Source organism: Camellia sinensis, chromosome 3, assembly GCF_055761805.1.
Source record: "Camellia sinensis isolate YWXY chromosome 3, ASM5576180v1, whole genome shotgun sequence".
NCBI lineage: Eukaryota > Viridiplantae > Streptophyta > Magnoliopsida > Ericales > Theaceae > Camellia > Camellia sinensis.
This window is the reverse complement of record NC_138963.1, coordinates 157,161,362-157,170,262: the sequence shown is the minus strand read 5'-3', so window position 1 is coordinate 157,170,262 and position 8,901 is coordinate 157,161,362. Positions and strand designations below refer to the sequence as shown.

At 34.2% G+C, this 8,901-nt stretch overlaps 1 pseudogene; it reads right to left on the bottom strand.

The window, feature by feature from the left end:
* Positions 1–249: 249 nt before the first annotated feature.
* Positions 250–6,535, bottom strand: LOC114267567 (wall-associated receptor kinase 5-like; annotated as a pseudogene).
* Positions 6,536–8,901: the final 2,366 nt, after the last annotated feature.

Sequence of the window (8,901 nt, the reverse complement as noted above, 5' to 3'; positions counted from 1 at the left end):
AACCGAGTCCCACTAACAAATTCTGTAAATTTTATTTGTTTATATGTATTTTGATAAGTCTAGAAATACAAAAAAAAAAATATAATACAAAATGATATGAACGGACAAGAATAATGAAAAGTGAGCGAGTCACTAACAAATTTTTACATAAGAAAGTAGAAGAAATTTAAAAGAAGTAATCACCTATATGCAGGTGCAACAATTCATCAATGAAGTTTTACCATCATGGACAAGCACAAAACAATCAAATCACCTCCCACCATGCAATAGCATATCTTCCGCCATGCTATCAACCCTAGCCGTCGTGGTGTTGCTTCTATAACCTCTAACTACATATCCAGTTGATGCCTTACCAAGCAAGTACTTAATCTTTGCAGGATTCAAATCATTTCTAGATGTCCTTTTCCTAATCAACCCCTGTAGTTCCATCGCTACTTCCTTCATAGAAGGCCTTTTCTCCCCTTTTACTCTCAAGCATCTCTTTGCAAGATTTGCAACTTCTTTGAGCTCCTCAGTGTTTCCTTCAATTACCATGTGTTCATCAATAATTTGGTTCAAGCAATCATTGTTCATACAAGAAATAAAATACATAGCCCGGCATCTATCCTCTTCTGGCCTGTCAAATGACGACGCTTTCTTTCCTGTGATTAATTCTACAAGGACTACTCCGAAGCTATAAACATCACTTTTCTCAGTGAACTGACTTGTGAGCATGCATTCAGGGTCTAAGTATCCAAGAATTCCTTGTACCACTGGCTAATTGATTTTGGTCTAGTGGAATAAACCTTGATGCTCCAAAATCTGACACTTTTGCAATGTAATTATCGTCTAAGAGTATATTTGTAGCCTTAACATCTCTATGGATGATAGGAATCGATGCAGCAGAGTGCAAATATGACAATACTCCAGCAGTTTCAGCAGCGATTTGCAAACAATTTTCCAATAATATATTAGATGCCGTACATTGGTTATTTATATGCTCAAAGAGAGTGCCATTGGTAATGAATTCATAAACAAGTAAAGGGACTTGAGTTTCCAAACAACAACCTAAGAGTTTGACCACATTCCTATGATTGATCTGTGAAAGCACGACCACCTCGTTGATGAATTGCTCTATTTGATTTTCACCCACCATTTGGGATTTCTTAATAGCCACTATCTTGTTCTCTGGTAGAATTCCCTTGTAAACTGTTCCAAAACCTCCTCGGCCAACAATTCTACTCTCATCATAGTTATTGGTAGCTTGTTTGAGCTCTTCTGAATTAAATATTTTGATCAATTCCTGAGTTGATCTCTCTAATCTAGAGAGTTGTTGTTTCAACATTAATCCACCATTCTGCGAGAAGAACTTTTCTTTAAGTATGATGAGCTTTCTTTTCTTGAAAATCCAGTACGACCAGGAGCTACTCACCAAAACAACCAAAGCACCAATGGCAAAACCTGCATTTCAAACAAGTCATAAGTAACAACTAATATAAACATCTTGCCAACATATTGATTCAAAATTAAGCATATAAAGAATTTTATACTCGAGCAAAGCAACAATTAGTTATAGAAACATCTCAATTGTATGATGAATTGGAATGCACCTATATGTTAAAGATCAAAGTTTTAGCTCAATAGGACATTCAATTTGATAATTTTATCTTGAGAACTGACTTGTGAATCAGTGTAGAAATACATATCAACTTGAATGAACCTTTTTTTTTTTTTTTTCTCACTTTTCTTGCGCTAACTTCCAAGCCCCTTTATTTATTTATGATTATTATTGTTTTGGTGTGTTTCTGGTATTGATAATCAAGAAATTGCACCCACGACAGCAGGAGAATAAAGTATGGGTGATACACTGTTCACAAAATATGCATATGTAATACAAACTGACAATGACATTATTTGTTTAAACATTAAAGCTACACATAATCCAAATATTTCATAAATTTCCAACTATAAAAGTGTACACTAGAAATCGTTACTTTCTATCAACCATATATTTAGATTTTGAATTTGAATTTGAATTTGTGAAGAAGACGAAAAAAAAAAAAAAAAAAAAAAGTGATAGAAGAGTAACGAAGTACAATAAATTTTTTATTTTTTCTCCACTAATTCTTTCGGAAATATAAGATTTAGACCGTCTAAATTAATCGATTAAGAATATTGTATTAACTAAATTAAGAGATTTTGCACAAAGATGCGACTTTTTTATAGCTTTTATTCAAGGAAAATGATATACAAGCTCACTTTTCGAAACCCAATAATATGTAGAGAGAGAGAGAGAGAGTTGCTTTAGATATTCTAATATACTGTCACACTATTGTCTTTGAAAAATAGATCTAATTTTTAGAGTAAAGTAACACTACTCTTTATTCAATACACAGGTACAATTCATTATGAAAATAAAAATAAAATTATGAGGTATCAATTCACAATTATTAGTGCAGAAAATGTTATGCAAACAAACAAATTTTATAATTTTATTTATTAATGATGTCACATGTAATAATGAAACTTACAAATAACATGACTCGTTTAAATAATATGAAAAAGTTTGTATGACTTATTAGTTTGTATGACATTACACAATTAGTAATTCTAAATATTCTTCTTCAAAGAATATAGAAAATTACTACATATAATCATATTTCTTACATCATTTCTTCACTTCAACAAGTGAATAGGCCTTATATGCATTTATTAATGTGGAACCATTACCATGTCTTGGAATAAAAAAATGATAGTATAAGAAATGACATTATATATAACGCAACTCAAGAATAAAATGTGTTGTATTTATATATTTACTTAAATTTGCCATAAGGAAAACATGCCATCACCACTCAAGTTACAGATGTGCTATGTGCACAATAAGTTACAAACACATAATGCACAAATGTGTCACATTCTATGCATTCTGTGTTTGAAACCTTCTCTTCACCTGAACTTTTTCCTGAAGTAAAGTTGGAAAATTTGTGAAGAGGATATTTTGGCACAGACGTATATACACTGACCAACCGCAATCTGAATTGCTAGAAATTGATTAGCAATGCAACCTGTTTCATCTGTTCTGTCATCATCGCGGTATCCTTTGGGGCAAGAAATTGATTAGCAATGCAACTGTTGAATCTTCGGCCATAATTCCCAGGTGTCATGTCAACACATTTATTTTTGTGTTCACACATGTTGAGCTTTGGATCTTCACACTCCTTTATGTCTGCAAAACAATTATAAAAATAAAAAAATAAAAAATAAAAAAACAGAGAAGAAGACTATATGAAAATTAAGCATCACATCATAAGCAATATCTAATAACAAAAGCAAATAAATCCAATATGATGAAACTAATTGAATACGAACCTTGGCAACCATCTAAGACGTACGGGTTCCCTTTGTAACCAATCCTGCACTTGCAGAAATACCCACGTCCATTTTTTGAATCATAACAATCACTATTTTCTCCACATTCATAACTTTCCAGATTTCTTTTAGAGTCTCTGCACGTCCTGTTATTCCCTACCTCCCAATCAAGCACTATCGGCATCATTTCTTCTGTAAAATTTCTCACGTAGCTTTTGGAGAAATTAAAAGCACCTTCTTCAACAACAAAAGCATAGCTGCAAGGATTGAATTTTGATACGTTTTCATGATTAATGTAGCTCTGCAGAAGAATGTTCATATAGCCGACTCCTTTAGGGATGGAGGTCTGGCAGCAGCCAATTCCAGAGCAAGGTCCATCGGGAATGTGATTGATCGTGCGACATTGGGACTCACACCCGGTTGCAACGAAATAATTCTCTCCAGATACTTGGATAGTAGCACGGGTGTCGCAACCAATAGCAGTGAACTTGTTTTTGGTATTAGATATGCAGAATATCTAATAGCATATCTAATAGCAGTGAACTTGTTTTTGGATAGCAGTGAACCCAAGCTCTGGTGGCTGATAACAATTTGACACGGACCCGCCATAACAAGCACAAGTTACAGGATTCATAATGCCTAACTCTTCCTCCTTAAGCAAAATATTTGTAACAGGGATGTCACTTTTTTGCAAATATGGTTTGGAGTCAGCAATTAATCAAAAAATGTTCATTAATATAACATTTCTCTTTCACACCAAATGGGTATGAAATTTTTACATTCCCGCAACGGTTCAAGCAGCCAAGATTTTTCAAATCTTGCTCTGTTGGTGGTGCTGCAATTGTTGCTGCTGATAATGACAATACCACCACCACTATTACTTGTACTAGTACTAGCATGGTGATGATGGGTAGTAGCTGCAATTGCATTCCTTGTGAGGAAGCCATGGCTGGCTTGCTTCTTTCTAGCTTCTTGGCAAATGCTTCTCTCTATTCAATTCTACTTTCATAAAAACCAAAATATACGAACCACATAAGCTTTTGTTACCAAATTTTCGAAGTAAATGAAAACAAAAATTGAAAATATCAAACAAAAATGTACACAAAACGACTCTAATAAGCCAAAACACATATCCATAGCAGAAAATCCAGTAAATCGAAAAAGTGTCTAAAACATGCCTAAATAAAACTATATGTTAAGCCTGCATCCTAAACTACTCTTAACCAAAGCATACAACTTCCATTTAAAAGGCAATCATATGCGCTCATGACAGAACAATGTTTCCAGCAAGCCAAAGATGATAGTAGAGAGCATGCAGCCAAAACCAATAAAAGTCGAAGATGTCATGCAATGCAATGCAAACACTAGAATTAGGTAGATGGAATAGTATAGATGTCTGCCTCAAAAAAACCTTTAAAATATTTTTCTTGGCTATTGGTTTTTGAACTGTTATGTTTGGATTTGCTTCGGTTTGCCTTCTTGATCAGCACTCTCTTGAAGGATGTATACAGGTTTTTAAAGCGGTGAACAACTAATATGGTAGAGAAGGTTTTAATATGGTGTTCTGATGGTGCATAAATGGAAGGTTTCAAGACTATCTTCGCTGCCCTCTCTTGTTTAATTTCCTAATCCTTTACTTTTGACTCCTCTTTATAGGCTTAGAATGCTTGTGAATCCAGAGGTTTTGTGACTACACATTTAAGAATCTCTTACTTTTCTTACTTAGGAAATGACTTAAAATTTTAGTAAGTCACTTTCTGCAATACCTTACAACAATTAATAATGAGTCTTTTAGATTCAAGAAATTACAAAAGATGACAAAAAAGAAGATATAGAAATTAGAGACCTCATTTCACCGAATAAAAATACGACATCTGCACCCATGGAGGATATTATTTTCTCCGGTGTCTGTAGCTGGTTTGCAAAAGATAGAAAAGACCACAGCCTAGCAGACATCTGACTTCTTCCCATTTCTAGAGCAAAACTTCTGTTTTTCCTTTAACTGACTTTTTGGTGACGAACTTGATATCAAATTTTGACAACAGTAGCAACCATCTAGCCATTCTTCCTACCAAAGTTGATTTTTCAAAGAGACATTTGAGAGAATCCATTAAAGAAATCTACTTAATAGGATAATCTAGCATGTAGTGTTGCAATCTCTTTGGTAGCCCATATTAAAGCCCAACATGTCTTTTCTAGATGCATGTTCTTCTACTTCCAATCCTTTATCATTTTCTTGTGCCATCACACATCCCATTGTAGTCTCAGTTACTAACAAGTACAAAATCAATGGGGCTCCATGAAGCTTCTGACTTCTTTTTTAGTTTAAGGCGGTGCCATTTTGAGGATAGCCTTTATCTTACTGGGGTCAACTTCAGTGCTGTGTTGAGTGTTAAAAAGACCTAACAACTTTTCTGCTGTAACTGCAAATGGTCATTTCCGTGGATTCAGTTCAAGTCTATACTATCTAATCGGTCGAAGAACTTTTGAAACACCTATACATGTTCAAATTTCTATTTGGACTTGACAATCATATCATTGACATACACCTCTACCTGTGGATCACGTCATGTAACAATGTTGTGACTGCTTTTTGATGTGTGACTCTAGCATTCTTTAATCCAAATGGCGTAACCTTGCAGCAAAATGTTTCCTATTGAGTTGTGAAAGTGGTCTTCTCATTGTATTTTGGTGTCATTAAGTTCTAGTTGTGCTTGGGAAATCCTTCCATAAACGACAATAATGCCTAAACAGCAGTACTAGGAGATGATAAGAAATTTTGTAAAAGTTAGAATAGATTGTGATCAAGGTTAGTGTTTGAACAATATGTCTTTTGTTGGACAAAATCTTATGTGTACCATGTGTAAAAAAGATAAAAATCTGAACCAAATTTTGAAACAAATATAAAAATTAAAACCAAAGATAAATTTACCGAAACCAGAAAATAACTTAGAAAAACTTACTGACAAACAATGTATAATTCTGGAAACAAAAATAGAAAATAATTTGAGTGAGACTTGTGTTAGACACAATTTCCTTAAGACAAATTCATCCCCAGCTATGGTGCTCACGAGTTTTATCGGATGTTCATCTCCCAAGATATAACGATCAAATCTTGCAGAAGCAGCATTACAATCTACAAGTCTGATGAACCTTATTGTGCGTAACTCTCTTTTACAGAAGAATGATAAAATACAAGATGAATTCGATGATCAAATGAATGTGAAGGGGACCTACTTATATAGGCAAATTGGTGACTTTTCGAATGGTTATGGTGACTTTCCAATGGAAGAGGCGCAACTCTTCCATGGAATAAGTTCAACAGAATAGACATGACTATTCTCGCAAATGGGTCCGAATTTTGTATCGGATCCGGTTCAGTTTTGACCCGAATAAACAATGGCCACTTTTCTTTGAGCTGCTCACTAATTTCCTTCTCAGGTTGTCACCTACTACTAACTCTCACCTAGAACTTTCTTTTTCTTTCCTTCATTTATTTTGATAGAGAAAACTTCCAATTACCATTGGTTAGTGATGCTGCAATAGCTGACTGAGTCATTTGATGGAAAAGTATTGATGTGTGGATTTAAAATCTAGCTGACTTTGGATTCCAGTCGCGTATGGATGTTTGTCTAGCCCAAATTGAACGGAGTCTTGAAACCATTTCTAGAGCAAAACTTCACTGTCACTGCCACGGAAATTAACCATCACTGGTTTTCACAAACAGGTATATGTCTTCTTAATCTGCTTTAGTTCTTCAATAGTTACTTATTTCCTTCACAATATGGCCACTTTTCTTTGAGCTGCTCACCATTTTCCTTCTCAGGATGTCACCTACTACTAGACACTCACCTCGAACTTTCTTTTTTCTTCATTTATTTTGATAGAGAAAACTTCCAATTACCGTTGGTTATTGATGCTGCAATAGCTGACTGAGTCATTTGATGGAAAAGTATTGATGTGTGGATTTAAAATCTAGCTGACTTTGGATTCCAGTCGGGTATGGATGTTTGTCTAGCCCAAATTGAACGGAGTCTTGAAACCATTTCTAGAGCAAAACTTCACTGTCACTGCCATGGAAATTAACCATCACTGGTTTTCACAAACAGGTATTTGTCTTCTCAATCTGCTTTAGTTCTTCTATAGTTACTTATTTCCTTCACAATATGGCCACTTTTCTTTGAGCTGCTCACTATTTTCCTTCTCAGGTTGTCACCTACTACTAGACACTCACCTCGAACTTTCTTTTTTCTTTCCTTCATTTATTTTGATAGAGAAAACTTCCAATTACCGTTGGTTATTGATGCTGCAATAGCTGACTGAGTCATTTGATGGAAAAGTATTGATGTGTGGATTTAAAATCTATCTGACTTTGGATTCCAGTCGGGGTATGGATGTTTGTCTAGCCCAAATTGAACGGAGTCTTGAAAGCAATTACTGATGGCCAATATTCAGTAAGAGCAATTCTAAAGGCGGCATGAATTTTCTCAATTTCTGATATGAATTTCTCAGAATTTTATTCATTCTATCATGTTTATTATTAGCTCTTCCACTTTTCAAGGACAGTTATGCCATGGATACAAAAGTTTTGCTCTGCATTGGCATGTTTAGCACACATTGTATGCCTTCTAAAGAAATTTTTGACACCCATGGTTAAAATCATTCCTTTACCATAGGGATGACTGATGGCAGCAACTTGATCCTATTAAATTGAAAATTTATTAAATTTGAATCTGGCCCATGAATTGCTAAACCGGTTGACCCCCTTGGGATCACCCTGGGTTGTGCCTGATAATTACTCGTTATGTATAGAACGACGGATTACATCTGCATTTACCCAAGTATTAGTCGGGTCAAAGACATGAATACGGTTGTTACCAAAAATAAAAGTATAAAAGTATCATTCCATATCTAATAATTATTAAATAAGAATGCAAATTTATAATTATTTTAAATTAAGGAAAGATCATTACACTTAACGTTGAATAATATAATTGAATCTCTCTGTTACAAACATAAAATGGAAAGGATCACATTTCTCATTTCCCATCATTTAGTGGTAATGTTTCTTGGTTCCTCATGCTGCCGAAAAAAGTGCAAACATCAGATTTTTTTTTTTTTATTTGATTAGCACAAAGAAAGAAATTTTATTAAATTAAACCAACAAAGTACATGTTTAGAATGACACATCAATAAATAAATTAAAAAAAACAATGGACAAACTATCGCAAAACCATAAAATACATCCCAACTAACATGGCACAAGCATCCAACACATCCACTGCAAAAATACAGAGCACAAAACTGTAAAACCCAAGTTATTTATAGAATTATTTTTGGATAGATTAATAATTAAAATAAATTGTATGGGTAATTTAGTAATATTAACAATTAGGTTTTTTAACCCTTTTAAAAAGGAAAGAAAAAAAGGGGTTTTCACGTTATGTGGTATCACAATATTACAGAGGTTTCGGAAAAGAGATTGCCGTAGAGATTGAAGGCTCAAAATTGGTGATATTTGGACACCCATTGGTGGAGGTAAAAGTTCTC